The sequence below is a fragment of the Bombus pyrosoma genome, linkage group LG16, assembly GCF_014825855.1.
Source record: "Bombus pyrosoma isolate SC7728 linkage group LG16, ASM1482585v1, whole genome shotgun sequence".
NCBI classification, from domain to species: Eukaryota; Metazoa; Arthropoda; class Insecta; order Hymenoptera; family Apidae; genus Bombus; species Bombus pyrosoma.
This window is the reverse complement of record NC_057785.1, coordinates 8,102,581-8,117,170: the sequence shown is the minus strand read 5'-3', so window position 1 is coordinate 8,117,170 and position 14,590 is coordinate 8,102,581. Positions and strand designations below refer to the sequence as shown.

Genomic DNA, 14,590 nt, shown 5'->3' with positions numbered 1-14,590 from the left:
GTTAAACTTCCAACCATCGTTTTAAAATATTAATTTTATTTTTATTGGTTTGAATTGGAAAAGCTCGCAATCGCATTGGTACAAGCTTTATCGGATAGAAAGCGAAAACGAAGAAGTTTCGTGCTCGCTTTAGGATTGTCTTATGGATATGTTTCTTTCGATCAAGCCGATTAGACTTCCCTTCGCCTGCTCTATCCTTTTCCACGTTCGGCAAAATGACGAGCCATATCCAAGTATATGTGCTTGATTTGCCTGGCCGATAAGCGTCTGGCTCGAGGCCAGGTTTTCCGCCACTTATCGACAGTTTACCGTATTTCGTTTAAAGCGACAGTTCCGATGTAGTGTGGCAGGGTTGGAGATTGTAACCGCGATACGTACAACGAAATTATCCCGAACAACAAGAACAACGCCAAACAGCGCCAAGCAGCGCCAAGCAGCGACGTAAATTTTGCACCAATCTTTTTCTTTGCTGCTTGCTGAGGTAGTGGCGCGGCCGGTGGCTACAGCTTCGTTAGGATGTACAGAGGGTAAATCCTAGGTGGTTTGCCGTTGCATTACCGTTTCGCAGACATTGCAGCCCTACTTGCGCGGCGGGTCGAGCTGAATGTAGATCGTTGACATGGCTGGCTGACTGCGTAGTAGATCATCCGCGGCACGAGCCGCCGTACCCCCTATTCAGAACTTGCTTACAGAGCGCTGACAGCCACGAGTAATCTCGTTAACTAATCTCCTCGAGATCCCATGGATACTTTTTTTTTCTTTTTCTTTTTTGGCCGCCGCGCCCGGACGTTGAGACGCTGAAACGCTGAAACGCTGAAACGTTGAAACGCGGAAACGCTGAAACGCGGAAACGCGCGCGCGCGCATACGTTTTTTTACTTTCTTTCTCCGTTATCGGTCGTTCCGGCTTGGGAATTTTTCAGCTCTTCGAGTCGCTTCGATTTAATTGCTAATTAAAAGCAAGCAGATAAGGCCACGGGCTCTTCCCCGTATTTCCATACGTTTAAGCGGGTTTTTCTTTTTTTTTTTTTTTTTTTTTTTTGGTCGAGCTGCCGTCTACAGTTCGGATATTCCATAAATGTCGAAAATAAATAGTCGCGAGTAAACGCGGACGAGAGGATAAATTTAGTGGGCAGGGGCGGTTCAAAGCGCAACTCTGCCCCCGCCCTTCGTTGCGCCTCCTCTCGTCCCTTCTGATTGTATATTTGTATATTTGTATATTTATCTTCTTATTCCGCTCTCTTTCCGCCTCTTGCATCGAACGTGCCTCGCGCTCCGCGCATTTTCCAATCCAGACGGAACGCGACACAACCAACAGTTTACCTTATTTTCGCATTTAAAACGGCTTCATACCGTAACAGCTGGTGAAAAGAGGTTTGTACGGATACGGTGTAATTGTTAAGGCCGATTTCACGACAGTCGTCGAGCAAGAGAAAACGAAAGAGAGACAAAAGAGCGTAAAAGCGGGGTAATCTTGGCGAGATCGCGATGCTTCGCGTTGCTCGTTGTTGCATCAGCGAAGACGAACCGTAACGTCGCGTTGCTTTACGTTCGATGGTAGGACGTCGGATGCGGATATTGTGAGAAAAATCTCTTTCTCGTTTGGGGTCGACGAGAACGCTGTGTAGCCTGTTGCGATTCTTCCGAAAACCGATCTGCCCTGAGCTGCCGGCAGGCGCGACGCTATCGACAGCGTGACAGCGACAGGATGCTCGACTTATTTAAGAAAGTAGCCGCCGTCGAACCTCGCGATGCGTGTCGTCTCGTATCCGATAACGATCTCTTTGGCTGTCTCCGCGAAACCGCGACAGGCGTTACGTCCGTTTTGTCTTTTACGTCCGTGTTTTTCTGTCAGGACGATTTATTTATTAAACGAACTGGACGGTAGAATTAGATTTATTGAGAATTAGTTGACTGGAGGAATCAAGGAAAGAACAGTAAACGCTGACAAAGCGTTGAAACGATATGTTGGTCTAACAGAGGAATAAAATACAACATTCGTTACCGACAAAAAAATAATCTTCGATATATCAAATTGCTTGAAACGTATTATCGAACGAGAAACGTGTTATCCGGCATGATATATCGAGCTTTTATCAAAAATTGCCATTTTAATTTTTTTGTCTCTTTTTTTTCTTTTTCCTTTTTTCTTTTTACGTACGTCAGTTTACAAAGTAAACGGAAGAAAGCGGAGTATCTTTGAAACGCAAACATTCACGTTTTTACAACGTTTCTCCCGATATTGAAACGACGGTCTGTTTTAAGTCAAACGTTTTTTTGCTTCCACGCATCCATGTATATACTACGCTTGGACATACTGCAAAACATTTTCTTTTATCTGTATTTTATTTCACACATACAGAACGTAAAGATCAAAGTTAGGCCAGTATTTTCGAGATCGACCGACCCCGTACTTAAGTATTTGTAAGTGTGGAAATAATCGGAAAAACATGTAAAGTACACTTTGAACGTAAATATACTTTGTACCGTTCGATTCAATTTTCGCCAATCCTTTCATCTTAACTGAGTTGACAGGTATCGAGGAAATATTAAACAGATGCAAAGACGATGGATGAATCGGTATAAATTAAGCGACCGTTTATCAGAGACAAACATGGAACTTGATCGACGCGATATAATACCGGTTGTTTCGGTTTGAGTTTAGCCGAGGCAGGAACGGGGCAGACTGTAAACGTTCAAAGTTCTTTCTCGATAAAAGCTCGCTTCTACACTGGAACGGAAAGGAAACTAGTTGCTGAAATGGAAAGTTTGTCGCGAAATGTCGAATTCGCCCTTACTGCTTATAGCAAGAAGCAAACAGTTGACAACGGAGAAACGTTCTTTCATCGTAATGCTGAAAATATGCTGAAAATATGCTGAAAATATGCTGAAAATATGATGAAAATATGATGAAAATATGATGAAAATATAAAGGTATCGATCGGACTGCGTGATTGCAGCGAATACTTGTTGTCGAAATACCTGTGCACAGTAGGGGTACGTGGAAAATAGTGGTAGGGTAGGCGCGACGTCGAAAAGCGGTGATAAGCTGGCGCTTATCTCGAGCATAAAAATACGTAGTGACCCGAGCGATAATTCCTTTCACGGCGACTGGTCTCGTCTTTCGCGGAATGGTCTGCGAGAGGCAGATGCCAAGTTTCACGTACGCGTGCAGCACAGCGCCAACGTTATCTAGGTTGCAGGGGTAGAGTACACTGTTTCATTTGGTTGGACGGCTGCGGGCCGATATGTTCACGCAGCTGCTCTCATCAACCGTATCAGCGCGAGCAAATGGGAAGCGGGCAGCGTAGAGGGGAAAGGGAACAGTGGCGAACAAAACGCGCACGGTTCTTTGCAAAAATTACAGTCACGCCAATAGCGTTTCGTAATTTTGTCGAGGAAGAAGGTCGTGCCCAGCGCGCTGAGGACAAAGGATACATTGATGTACGAGGGCGGTCAATTAGCAGTACGTTGACGAGGCTCGTGGTTAAGAACGCAACGCAGGCATGTTTTATTTATTCAGCCAGTAAATCTACCGTTACAAGTAACTGCGATCTTATAACGTTGTATGCAAAAAATCTCGTACGAATAATAACGAACGAATTCTGCCTATTAGTTTTATTGCGTCGTATTTTTTTTTATTGCGTCGTATAATTAATTAAAAACGAATATCGTATCGCGGGACGCACGTAATCGAACTCTTACGTAAGACAATAACAAGTTGATTATAAAGATAACGACCACTTGGATGAGAGACAAGGATAAATGTAGAAAAACAACTGAAGATGCCGATTATATACGCACATAATATTCACTTTGCGTTGAGTCACGAGTTGCAACAGTCGCCTAGGTAGTTGCGAACGAGGCTTCCGCCGAGGCTGTTTATTTCGATTCGGCAACTATGGTACGAAAATAAAGAGATGAATGGCTGATGGATGTGAACTATTGTAAACAGATCGGTAGACGGCAAGCAACTGTTTGCGACTGTGTCATAGATATACACACAGGCACACGCACACATACGTATGGACAGGGATTGGACGCGCTACCGTCGACAATTTTTTGCGAATATCCCGGAAACCAGAGCCGAACGACATTGTTGTACGTAGAGGAAAAAGCGATCTTTTTTATGTCTTTTTCGGTGCAGATTTACACCCCGAAATGCTGGCGCACATTTATGAATCACCCTTCTCGAACCATCCCTATATCGTACCCATCGCTGTTCCGTTGCTGGACCTTTCCTTTCCTTTCCTGTACCTGCTCTCCTTCCTTCCCCTCTTCTTTTTTTCCATCTCTTCCTCCTGTTCCCTTGTCTTCCTTCCCTTCTTCCCTCCCTCCCTCCCTCCCTCCCTCCCACCCTCCTTCTTTCCTTCCTTCCTTTCTTTCTTCCCTCCTTCCTTCCTTCCTTCCTTCCTTCCTTTCTTCCTTCCTGCCTTCCTTCCCGCTTTCCATTAGAGAAAGATGAAATATCGACTACGGCCGGATCCAATAATTACAAACGGCGCGCAGTGCACGCGCGCGTGCACACAATTCCGCGAAGCTTGATTAAAAAGAACTCGGCACCGCGGTGTTGTAACCTTAGTACTTGTTCCAAGAATGCTTTTCCCGCTTCATGGAAAAATGAATACCTTGTCCGAGTCGCGTCGTATCGATGGCGAAGCTATTCGACGAGAAATTGCTCGAATTACTCGAATCGAGGAGATCGACCGACCTTCGAAAATCCGCCGATCGAACGTAAATTAGCACCCATCGAATTTCCCGCTACCTTTTCATTGCAACAATGTCCCGATATGTGCGTTCGACATAGTAGTATAGTGAAAGTCGATAGTGAAAGAACTTTTGCTCTTGCATAGGTCTTTCGGTTTCCGAGAAATCAATCGAGAATTTCTGTTGTTGGTGCGGCAATTTCTTATGCCTTTTAAACGTCTTTATCATGATTTCCATCCGTATGTTTATTATACAAATAATACAAATAATACCGCACTATGCCGCACTATGACGAATAAAAATAATGAAGAATTCACCAGAGTAAAATATAAGAATTTAATATTAAAAGAGGCATAATGTAAACGTTAAAAGAATTTATATATAGAATATATATAGACATAAAAATGATATATTAATTTCTCAAGAACAAACGGCCATACACACAAATCATTTTGGGGTTGTTTTACCGTCGACTTAAAGCATGCAACACGCACATCCGAACGTTCGAGATTTGACGGTTTTGCTTCCAGTCGTATGATAGATATCCCCCTTGTAAGATTGATAAGCGCCGCTATTTCGTCGAACGTAGAGAAGGCCCAGAAGGCCCAGAAGGCGAGTGAAAGAGAAAGAGAAAGAGTAAGAGACGGGACAATCGGCTTGATAAAAGGAACCATATCGGTGAGACGATAGCGCAGCGCAATCACGAAAACTTTCTATCTTAATTTCTGTGAAATAAATCTTGCGCTTTTCGAAAACGCAAGTAAGTAAGAAGAAAAGGTAAAAAGGAAAATCAGAGATAAGAAAGTTGAGTTAGTTTTGTCTCGCGGATGTTTGAATTCGGATTACGTAACGATACTCAACCGTCGAACTTGGGGGGTTCGAGTCGTGACCGCTCGGTACAGAGAATATCTGTGGGACGAGCGAGCAACGTCTAGTTCCAGTCTCCTAGCGGTTTTACTTTGGTGAAAAAGCAAATTTCGCGAAAACGTTACAGATGCATCGGTATCGGTGGTTGTGCATAGCCCCGTCGCCTCTGAATAGCGGCATTTTTGCGAGGAAATATTTTTTACGCTCCGATAGGTTGCCACTCCCATAGAAATCGAGCGGTGACGAGCTTTGTGCGTTCGCTCGATCCGGCAGCGTTCGAACGTCCGTTCGAACGGTGATTACCCTTCCGACGCGTATAGTCAACGTAGCGTGGGCGAATAAAACCAGGGTATTAATCAAGGGATTATAAATTAGCTCAACAGCGGCGTCGACGGAGTGGCGGCGGCGGCGGCGGCAGTGGCGGCGGTGGCGGCAGTGGCAGCGGTGGCAGCAGTGGCGGCGGTGGCTCGGCATCCTATCGGGCGAAACAGTCTTTCTGGTTGTTACTCGGTTCGCGTGACTTTTCCATCTTCTTTTTTTCGAAAGAGAGAGAGAGAGAGAGAGAGAGAGAGAGAGAGAGAGAAAGAAAGAAATTTCAGCGTAGCCGAATACGTTTCCGGGCGTAATTTACAGGATTTCCGCGGCGAACCGAACCGAACCGAGTCGTACAGATGTAAACTCGAACGCGATATCGTTGCGTCTGGCAGCGATTAAGGCTAAAAAGCGGGCGAGCGATCGTTGGCGGGTAGTTTAGGGTCGAATGTTTCTTCGTTCTTGGCTGTCCTCCTCCCTCCTGTTCTTCTGTCCGCCTTTCTTTCCTCCTCGTTCCTCTGTTCCATTAAAAAACCAGTTTCCATGCCGGTGTTCAGAATAAATAGTTTGCACGAGGGAAAGAGTTTTCCGCGGCAGCAATTTATCTCGAACGTTACGCAGCTCCATTAAGAGAAGATAGAAACGGCGAGTGGCGGCAGAAACTCTTTCAATCCGCAAAAGGTTGTCGACGGTTTAGGATCACATACGTACACACGTGTACCCACGTGTACAGATGTATACGCGCACAGGTATAAATACATTACGGTGTCTGGTTTGGCGGTGGCGGAACGCGCTTCGGCTGTCACCGGTCACTCTATCTTTCCGTCTGCTACCGAGAAATAATTTCTCTTCAAAAAGGCGATTATCGTAAGAAAAAGATCTCATTTACGAATCCGCTTTTCATCCGAGACATCTTCAAAGCGGTCCGCGAAAACGCTAGCTGCAAGAGGAATTTCGTGCACGGCCGACCGATAACGAGCGCACTTTTATCGAATGAAAATTTAATAACGAGGCCGCGTACGACCCTCGATTGTGCTCGCTAAAGTAGCGAAACAGCTTGCCCTGGTAATGCCGTAAACCGACATTTTTTCGACGGTTAATTGTTGCCGGTAACTTACTTCTCTGGCAGCAGCGTTAACAACGAAAGAGAGGTCGAACCGAAAGGAACGTGGGGTGAAACAGGCTAAATCAGGGTGAAACAGGGTGAAACAGGGTGAAACAGGGTGAAACAGGGTGAAACAGAGGGAGAATGAGAGACAGAGAGACAGAGAGAGAGAGAGAGAGAGAGAGAGAGAGAGAGAGAACCTCTGCTCGTGCCTCGACTGGCGACAGCAATTAAAGTTACTCTAATTGCAATGACCGTAAGCAGCAACGCACTTCCCCGAGCGAGTGCTGTGTGACGGCCAACGAAATTTCAACGAAATTCGTTACTTCTTTCGCATCGGCGCAACGTTTTCCATTGACGGACGACGTCACGCTTAGTGAGCCAAATATCGATTCTAGCTAATAAAAAATCATACTCTTCAGAGACAACTTTCTACGTAAATGTCTCCGGACACGTAGTAAAGGTGGTTAATTCACGGTGGTTATTAGCGAAGTTTGGGGAAAACAGAAGTGAAGTTGTATAAGACAATGTTGGAGGAAATTGGACTTGGAAGCGTGAAAGCGAAGGTTCGGCCCTTTAAAATGACTACGTACGTACACGCTGCACTCAATTCGTTGCTCGTCGTGTATATTCGTGGAATTTTCTTTATTCTTTACTTCAGCTTTAGCAATTTTCGGAGCTTTGAGATGAAACTTTTATAGAACGTTCTTCGTACTACGTATAATTAAATGAGTAAAGAAACAAAATTGATTAACCATCTTTTACACACACCCCTCCCCTCCCCCCGCCCCCTCACCCCCGCTACCCATTCAGCCAAGACTCTATAAGCCACAAAACTCTTAAATCCTCTTTATAACTTTAAAGTTCCATTAAACAACAGTTTGCAAAGTTTTGCACCTAGTTTTTACAAGAAACAGAGAACGGGTCGCGAGTTAGAAAGTGAAATAAAAAATTCAACAACGAATATTAACTTTTGCTCCGAAAACCGAAATGCGTGAGATCAAAAAGTAACTAACTACCTTTTGACTATGTCTAACTTAAAATGTCGTTCACTTGGTTAAATTTCTTCGTTACAGAACGAAATTACGTGCATTAGCCTGAAATTACGAAAAGCATGACAGGGAAAATAATTGACGGTTAATGTTACCGTTTACCAGAAACAGAAACGTTAACTGTTAACTGTTAGCAGTTCTAGACTCGTGTATACGTATTAACCTATTTACAACATTATCGTAGATAAATGGTATTTCGTTGAAAGACCGACGGAAATTACCTCGAACAAACTTGAGAATTAAGTAGCCGGGAATTACTAAAACGATGATGTTTTCCTAGCTATCGTAATCAGTGTTTCAACCACTGTGAGTTACTGCGTGGAAACTAGCCTGGTCAATCGATCCGTCTGATCCACGGTTTGGCTCTCGGGTTTACGCTACGAGTTAGCTGCGAGGCGAATGAGAGCGATCGAAAGAGAAAACGAAGGAGAATCGAGAGGTGGTGGAAGGAGCACGCGTAACGGTTCGGGGTAAATTGGAAGAGCGCGTGGCACGACAGAAGCGGGGGCAAATATAGTAGAGCTGTAAAGCGGTACGTTTCTGTCAGTCGCACCGACTCATCGATCCTCGTTCGGCTGCCGCGGTGTGTTCAATTAATAATTTCGTCGGACGTAGACGCGCGCGCGTGTAGTTGAATTACACCGCGCGAGTTTCACCCGTTGATCATGGAATAATATCAGCCGGATGCAAATGTGTGACTATTAATTACACGACCGCGGAAACTGCGGCTATATACTGACTGCGCTGCTCGTGTCCAACTTTTACTCGGCACCATCCATCATTCGGCCTCGGTGAGCTCGTGCCACCGATTAAGCGAAAAGGTACCTACTAGCGGAACAAGCATCTGTCGATAACGGTTCGATTTGCTTCGAACGGCCAATTAATTTCTACTTCGGCTAGATTAAATCGCCGAGGACTAACCCTTTTGCCGGGGCGCGAATCGCTGGAAAAAGAATTACCATGCCATCTTCGCGGATCCAAGGAGGCGTCATTCTTTCGCTCTCTCTCTCTCTCTCTCTCTCTCTCGCTCTCTGTTCGTTCGGTGTTTGCCAACCGGGAAACTTGGATTCGCGTCAGCGTGCAGACCAATCGGTCCAATTCACACGAACGACCATCCATCGGCGGAACTCGAGCTTTAATTGCTTTTGAAGTTAAATACAAATCTATCGTCGCTGCACACGCTTGCACATCGGCTGGCAGTTTGACAAAGCGTTAAAATTCTCCCGATCCCGCAAAAACGATCAGCCCCGTTTGTTCGATACGTCACGTCGTATCGATTGTAAATTCGATGCTCGGTATGCTCGAACTGCCCGTTCGAACGGTTAGTTTACGACGATGCCACTTGCACGATAAGTGGCAGAGATTAGACGAGTGAACGTGCACGTAGCAGGTATAGACGGCGGATGCCGCGTTGAGAAAAATGGAAGAAATGGAAATAGAAACAAATAACAAAGTCTCTCCTTTCTTTTCTATCTGCTGGATAAGAAAAATTATATACTGGGTGCCTGCGTGGTCATGGTACAAGCGGTCAGGTGGTGATTCTATATGGATAAAGTAGTGGAAAAAGGAAGAGGATAACGTGTTTTCGTCAAAGGCTTCGCGTTCGAGAAAAATTAGTTAGTGCAATTGCAAGAACCAAAGAACGTTGTTTTCTTAAACGTTTGACGTCCAACCTGTACGTATCTACGTTGCGTAGGCATGCAATTACCATCTGTAAATATTTGTCACGTAACAGCATCGAAAGGTGATATTTTATGACAATTGATAATCTTACTGGGTACGTTATAAAATATACTTTTATAGCGACAATAAAAAGAACATCTTGAGAAGGAAAAATGGAGACCACCGGTTGAATACCTCTATCTCTGTTTCAACGAGGAGCATGGATGTTTGGCCGCTCTATATTTCTTATGTCCGTGGCAGGGACAAGGGCCCGCTAGAGGTTAAATATTCGCAAAATGGTCACGAAATCTGGTCGTTGCTGCTTTCTTCCCTGATTAAAAATCGGCGAGCGTGCTGTACACGCGGTACGTGCAACGAGAAATTCGCTCGCCAGGGAGATGGCCGCGTCCAACTCTTTTACCGTGTTCAACCCGTCGACTACAACTGGCAATTAGTAATGCGATTTGCGTCCCGATTTCTCGGCGATTACACGCTGCAATTAAAGCAGGCGATCTCGATTCTTTTTAATATCGTAGATTACGGAACGATCGTGATAGTGGCGAAGCCGTTGGCGGCGAAACGGAACAAGTCGAAGGGGAGAGAGAGAGAGAGAGAGAGAGAGAGAGAGAGAGAGAGAGAGGAGTGCCGTGCGATGTTACGAGCCGCGTTTCCCGGATTAGAATTCAACGTACGCGGCAAAGGGCAAACGCGCACAGATCGATCCAGGCCGGAAATCACGTGGAATTCCTCGACCTAAGGCGCCAATTAAACAGGATTTAATCGTGTCTTATATATTCGTTGTATGATTCGTGAATGCAGGTCAGTGAATACTTGAAACGGTGAATAAGTTCAAGTAGAAGAGCTACTGAAAAAGAGGGGAATGTAGCGGTAAAATACAATAAAATAAGTGGACGATAAAAGCGATGACGTGACTACTGGTTCGAATGGCAGTGTTGTCGAATGGAAGAAAAATATTTCCCAATGTGCCCGTTGATCTGTCATTTGCGTAAGCAGCAACATGGTGGTAGTGGCCACGCTCGTTCGTAACGTATTTCGTAATGGTGGTAGATTTACGTGATGTAAATTTCAGAAGCGATAGATCGTGTTCTGTATAGACGGTTTCGATGGATGGCAATTTCTCGCGGCCTCGCTCGAACGTGTCTTCTCGAGACTCTGGTTTCGATTTTCTTGGAAGGCATCGCGTCGCAGTCGGCGGATCAACGTGGCGTAATAAATCCGCCGACGTGCTATCTCGCTGCGGCTCGCGATCGATCCACCAGGAGAATGATAGACGGTGGCGTGGCGTCGATCGATCAAGCGGTTAGGCGTGCCGTTAAACCGGCTTTTAGCAAGCTACTAAAGTTCGATAAAACGAAAGCCAAAGTAACGCCGAACGAGTGTTCAAAAGATAGAACAAAATATACGCCGCTCGACGATCACGGAACTTGCGAGCTTGAACGCGGCCTTACCTCTCCTCCCTCGGGGCTTTCTTTTTTTATTTTGCGCAAGAAACGAGGAAAAATCGATCCGCCAAGGAGAACGACCACGATTACTTCTCGCCTTGTTTGCCCCTCTTTCTCTTCTTTTCTTTCTATTTTCCCTCTCTCCCCCTCTCTTTTCAGCTCTTTTCGCGCATCATCGGTCGAAACAATCGCGAGAGCAGAGGGGAAGAAGCTAGCGATTTCGAGGAAAGTCGGCAACCGCAACCACGGTTTATTTAATTTATCGAGTATTTTTGCTCGGTGAAAAACGAGCGTTCAATGACGCGTGTTCTCGTCCGATCGATCGATACTCCTCGGTGGAGGATGTTCCCTGGACCAGCGAAACGGGGTCGCTGGCAGGGAGTAGCAGGATTCGTTGAAATCGGAAAACGAAGCTGGCGATTCAACTTTGGCCGACCGACCAATTAATCGACGACGCTGATCTGTAAACTCTTCAGAGGAGGAGAAATTGAAAGATGCGAGCGGCACGGCGAATAAATTCAAGCAGCGTCCTGAGGCAAGTAGGTAGCTGCGACTGGCGATAAAAATGGTGGGTCGAGTATCGACTCGGACTCGTACAGCGGCTGCAAGAAAGGGAAGCGGAAGAATAAAGGAAGGAGAGGAGGAAAGAAAGAAAGAAAGGAGAGAAGAACGGGGAAAAGAGAAGAAAGAATAGAGAAAGAGGAGAGGGGAAAGACGGGCTGGCCGTCTACGATACGAGTCGATATCCTGTTTCTCTTGGTCGAGTCGTTCCTTCGGGCGAACGCCGTTAAGAAGGCGTCGTTTCGAGAGCGAGAAGAAGGAGAAAAAGAGGGACGAGAGGGATACAGGATAGAGCAGAGAATACGGGAAACAGCGTATAGCAGGGAAAGGACGTAACCCTGGGATAGCGTGCGGATGAACGTCTCCTCTCCGTCTGTATCGGAGAGCAAGCAGTGAAACACACGAGGGAGGTGTACACGTACTGGGAGAGACGGCGTGATCGCGGACGGCGCAGACCGTAAATTCAAGCGCGTCCGTCGGTGTCGGAGGATAGGCCGCGGCGGACTCGGGGTGCTGGAGGGAAAAGCAATCAATCTTTGAGAGGCAGATGAGTGCAGGAACCTAAAATATAGGGCAACACAAATTTAGTCTGGCTGCCGGTCCACGTCCACGTGTCGACGTGAATGCGCAACCGCCCGGGTTTGTAATCGATATTGCCGACAAGGCACCACGCCCTGCACCTGCGAGATGTGCGGGATATGCAATGGTACCGAACGCTCCGGGATCCGCGTCCCTCTCACCCTTCTCCTCCGCAACCTGCTCCACCGCCTCCGCCTCCTCTCTCTCACTCACTCTCTCCCTCTCTCTCTCTCTCTCTCTCTCCCTTGCTCCCTTTCTGTCTCCCTTTCTCGTTTCAACCCCTCTTCAACTTGCTTCTCTACCCTCTTGTGTCTATACTCTTCTCTCCCCCGCCCCGTTTTCTTTCCACCCTGCTGGCCCACCCAGTCTCTCTCGCTGTCTCCCTCGTTCGCTCTCGGCCTAGTTATCCGCGCCTCTTCTTCTCCTTCTCCGTCCGTCTACTTATCTATTTATCTATCTTTGTCGCGGAGCAACTCCGATTATCTGGTCGGTTCTGCGCGGAACGGAACGCGCCCGTCTGGGGACTTTGCAGCTCCGCGTTGGCAGCACTGCGGGAGGACCGAGGGTACGCGGGTCCACGTAGAAGACCGACTAGACGGAGATCGACATATCGGATAGCCTATACCCGGGATCCGCATGGTCGGAACGCTGCGAAACCTGCAAACGCCCAGTGTCCGGCCCTTCGAGTAACCAGCCGATATTCTACTCTCTCTCTCTCTCTCCTCTAATACGTATGATCAAATTTTATTTTGACAAATTTTATTCGCGCTGATAAAATCCTAACGAATGCGCACCATACCGACCATACGATAATCTTCTGCTATCTATTCGGCAGTGTTGCACCTTGCGTTTCCATGCGTTGTTGCACACAATTGGAGAAACGCCACCTCGACACTGCTGTCGTTCGAGAGTTATTCGACAACGGAACACGGCGTCCGTCGAATCGAATGAAAATTTAATAAGGGTCAACGAGAACGGGAAAATATCGGCACGCCCCATTTACGCCGCCGTAATCGTTGCCGGTGTAATCGGGTAACGGGCGCGTTTAACGGAAAATTGCAGTCGCTTTAAAAATACACGCCGACGACGCGTTCGCGATTTACCGCGAAATCGAATTACACGTGCGAGCTATTTTCGGCTAATGGAAATAAATTATAGACTGCCGACCGCTTTTGCCGCTTTATAATGCACCGATTCTGGCTACCGTTCACCCACCTTCCCCAACCACCTGGCGTAAATAGTTTTGACTCGTGCCCGTATTCCATGATACTAAATCGAACGAGATCCGTCGCAACGCCTGCCACGTCGAACAAACGTATCGTCCCCGGGCTTTCGGACCGAGATCCAACAGTTTTCAAATTCCAGTTGGAAGCTCTACCTATTACGTGCCTATGTGTACGCGCGCGCTCTTGTCTGTGTGTACAGGACCTTCAAAAGCGATCGGTGGACAAACTTGGGCAAAAATATTACTGCATGTGCTTAGGAGGGGCTAAACCGCGGCCATTTTAGACTCAGCCTGTACGCAGTTCGTTCTAGTTTCTTCGACGAGTCGTCCAAGTTTTCCCAATCGACTACGCCCTTGTCCGAACCGGACGATAAACAGGTCCGGACAGTTACGTCATTGACGATGCACGCTGAAAAATATTCCGTGTTTCTCTTTGCTCGTTCTCCTACATACTAAATCCTCTAACCTATTATCGTACGATATCGTAATGGTTTGTAAGTTAATACGCGTCACTGTTCGTTCACATGCTCGATCGATCCGTCGCGTCGCGTCGAGTCGCGTTGCATCGGGTATGCGAATTTACACCGGAATGACATAATCGCGGAGCAGAATTCGGACGCAACGTCGCGATCGCTTAAATAATCCGCTGCTGGTAAATAATACGCTTTTCGCGATTTATAAAACGGACTTTTCATCAACATAGCAACGTAAAACGTATCGTGAAAATTCTTGAAAATACGTACCTCTATATACACACACGCCAAGCACGATAAACATCAAAATAAATGTGATTTTCTATGCGACGTGAAGAAACGGTTATTCGTTGTATATTAAAACACAAATTCCACGAATGCTGGACACACGATATTTATACGATAAGTCATCGCATCGATATGATATTGTGCGCGAGAAAAGAGAGAGAGAGAGAGATAGATAGATAGAGAGAGAGAGAGAGAGAGAGAGAGAGAGAGAAAACAGAACGTTGCACGGCGTTTGCACAAGCAGCTTATGACTGGCGATAACGCAGAAAGTATCGATATCGATCCGTATAAAAAAAA

General features: G+C 46.4%; 1 protein-coding gene across 17 annotated transcripts in view; it reads left to right on the top strand.

Annotated features, from left to right (window-relative positions):
* LOC122576346 (disintegrin and metalloproteinase domain-containing protein 11) overlaps positions 1 to 14,590 on the top strand; it is a 74,980-nt gene that overhangs the window by 20,379 nt on the left and 40,011 nt on the right. Inside the window, exon 1 of one of the 17 annotated variants that reach the window (XM_043746515.1) lies at positions 8,608 to 8,863. The exons of the other annotated variants lie outside the window; for them this stretch is intronic. The gene's annotated coding sequence lies outside the window, so the exon portion shown is untranslated. Of the gene's footprint in view, positions 1 to 8,607; positions 8,864 to 14,590 lie in introns of those variants that run through there. 17 annotated transcript variants of the gene reach the window in all.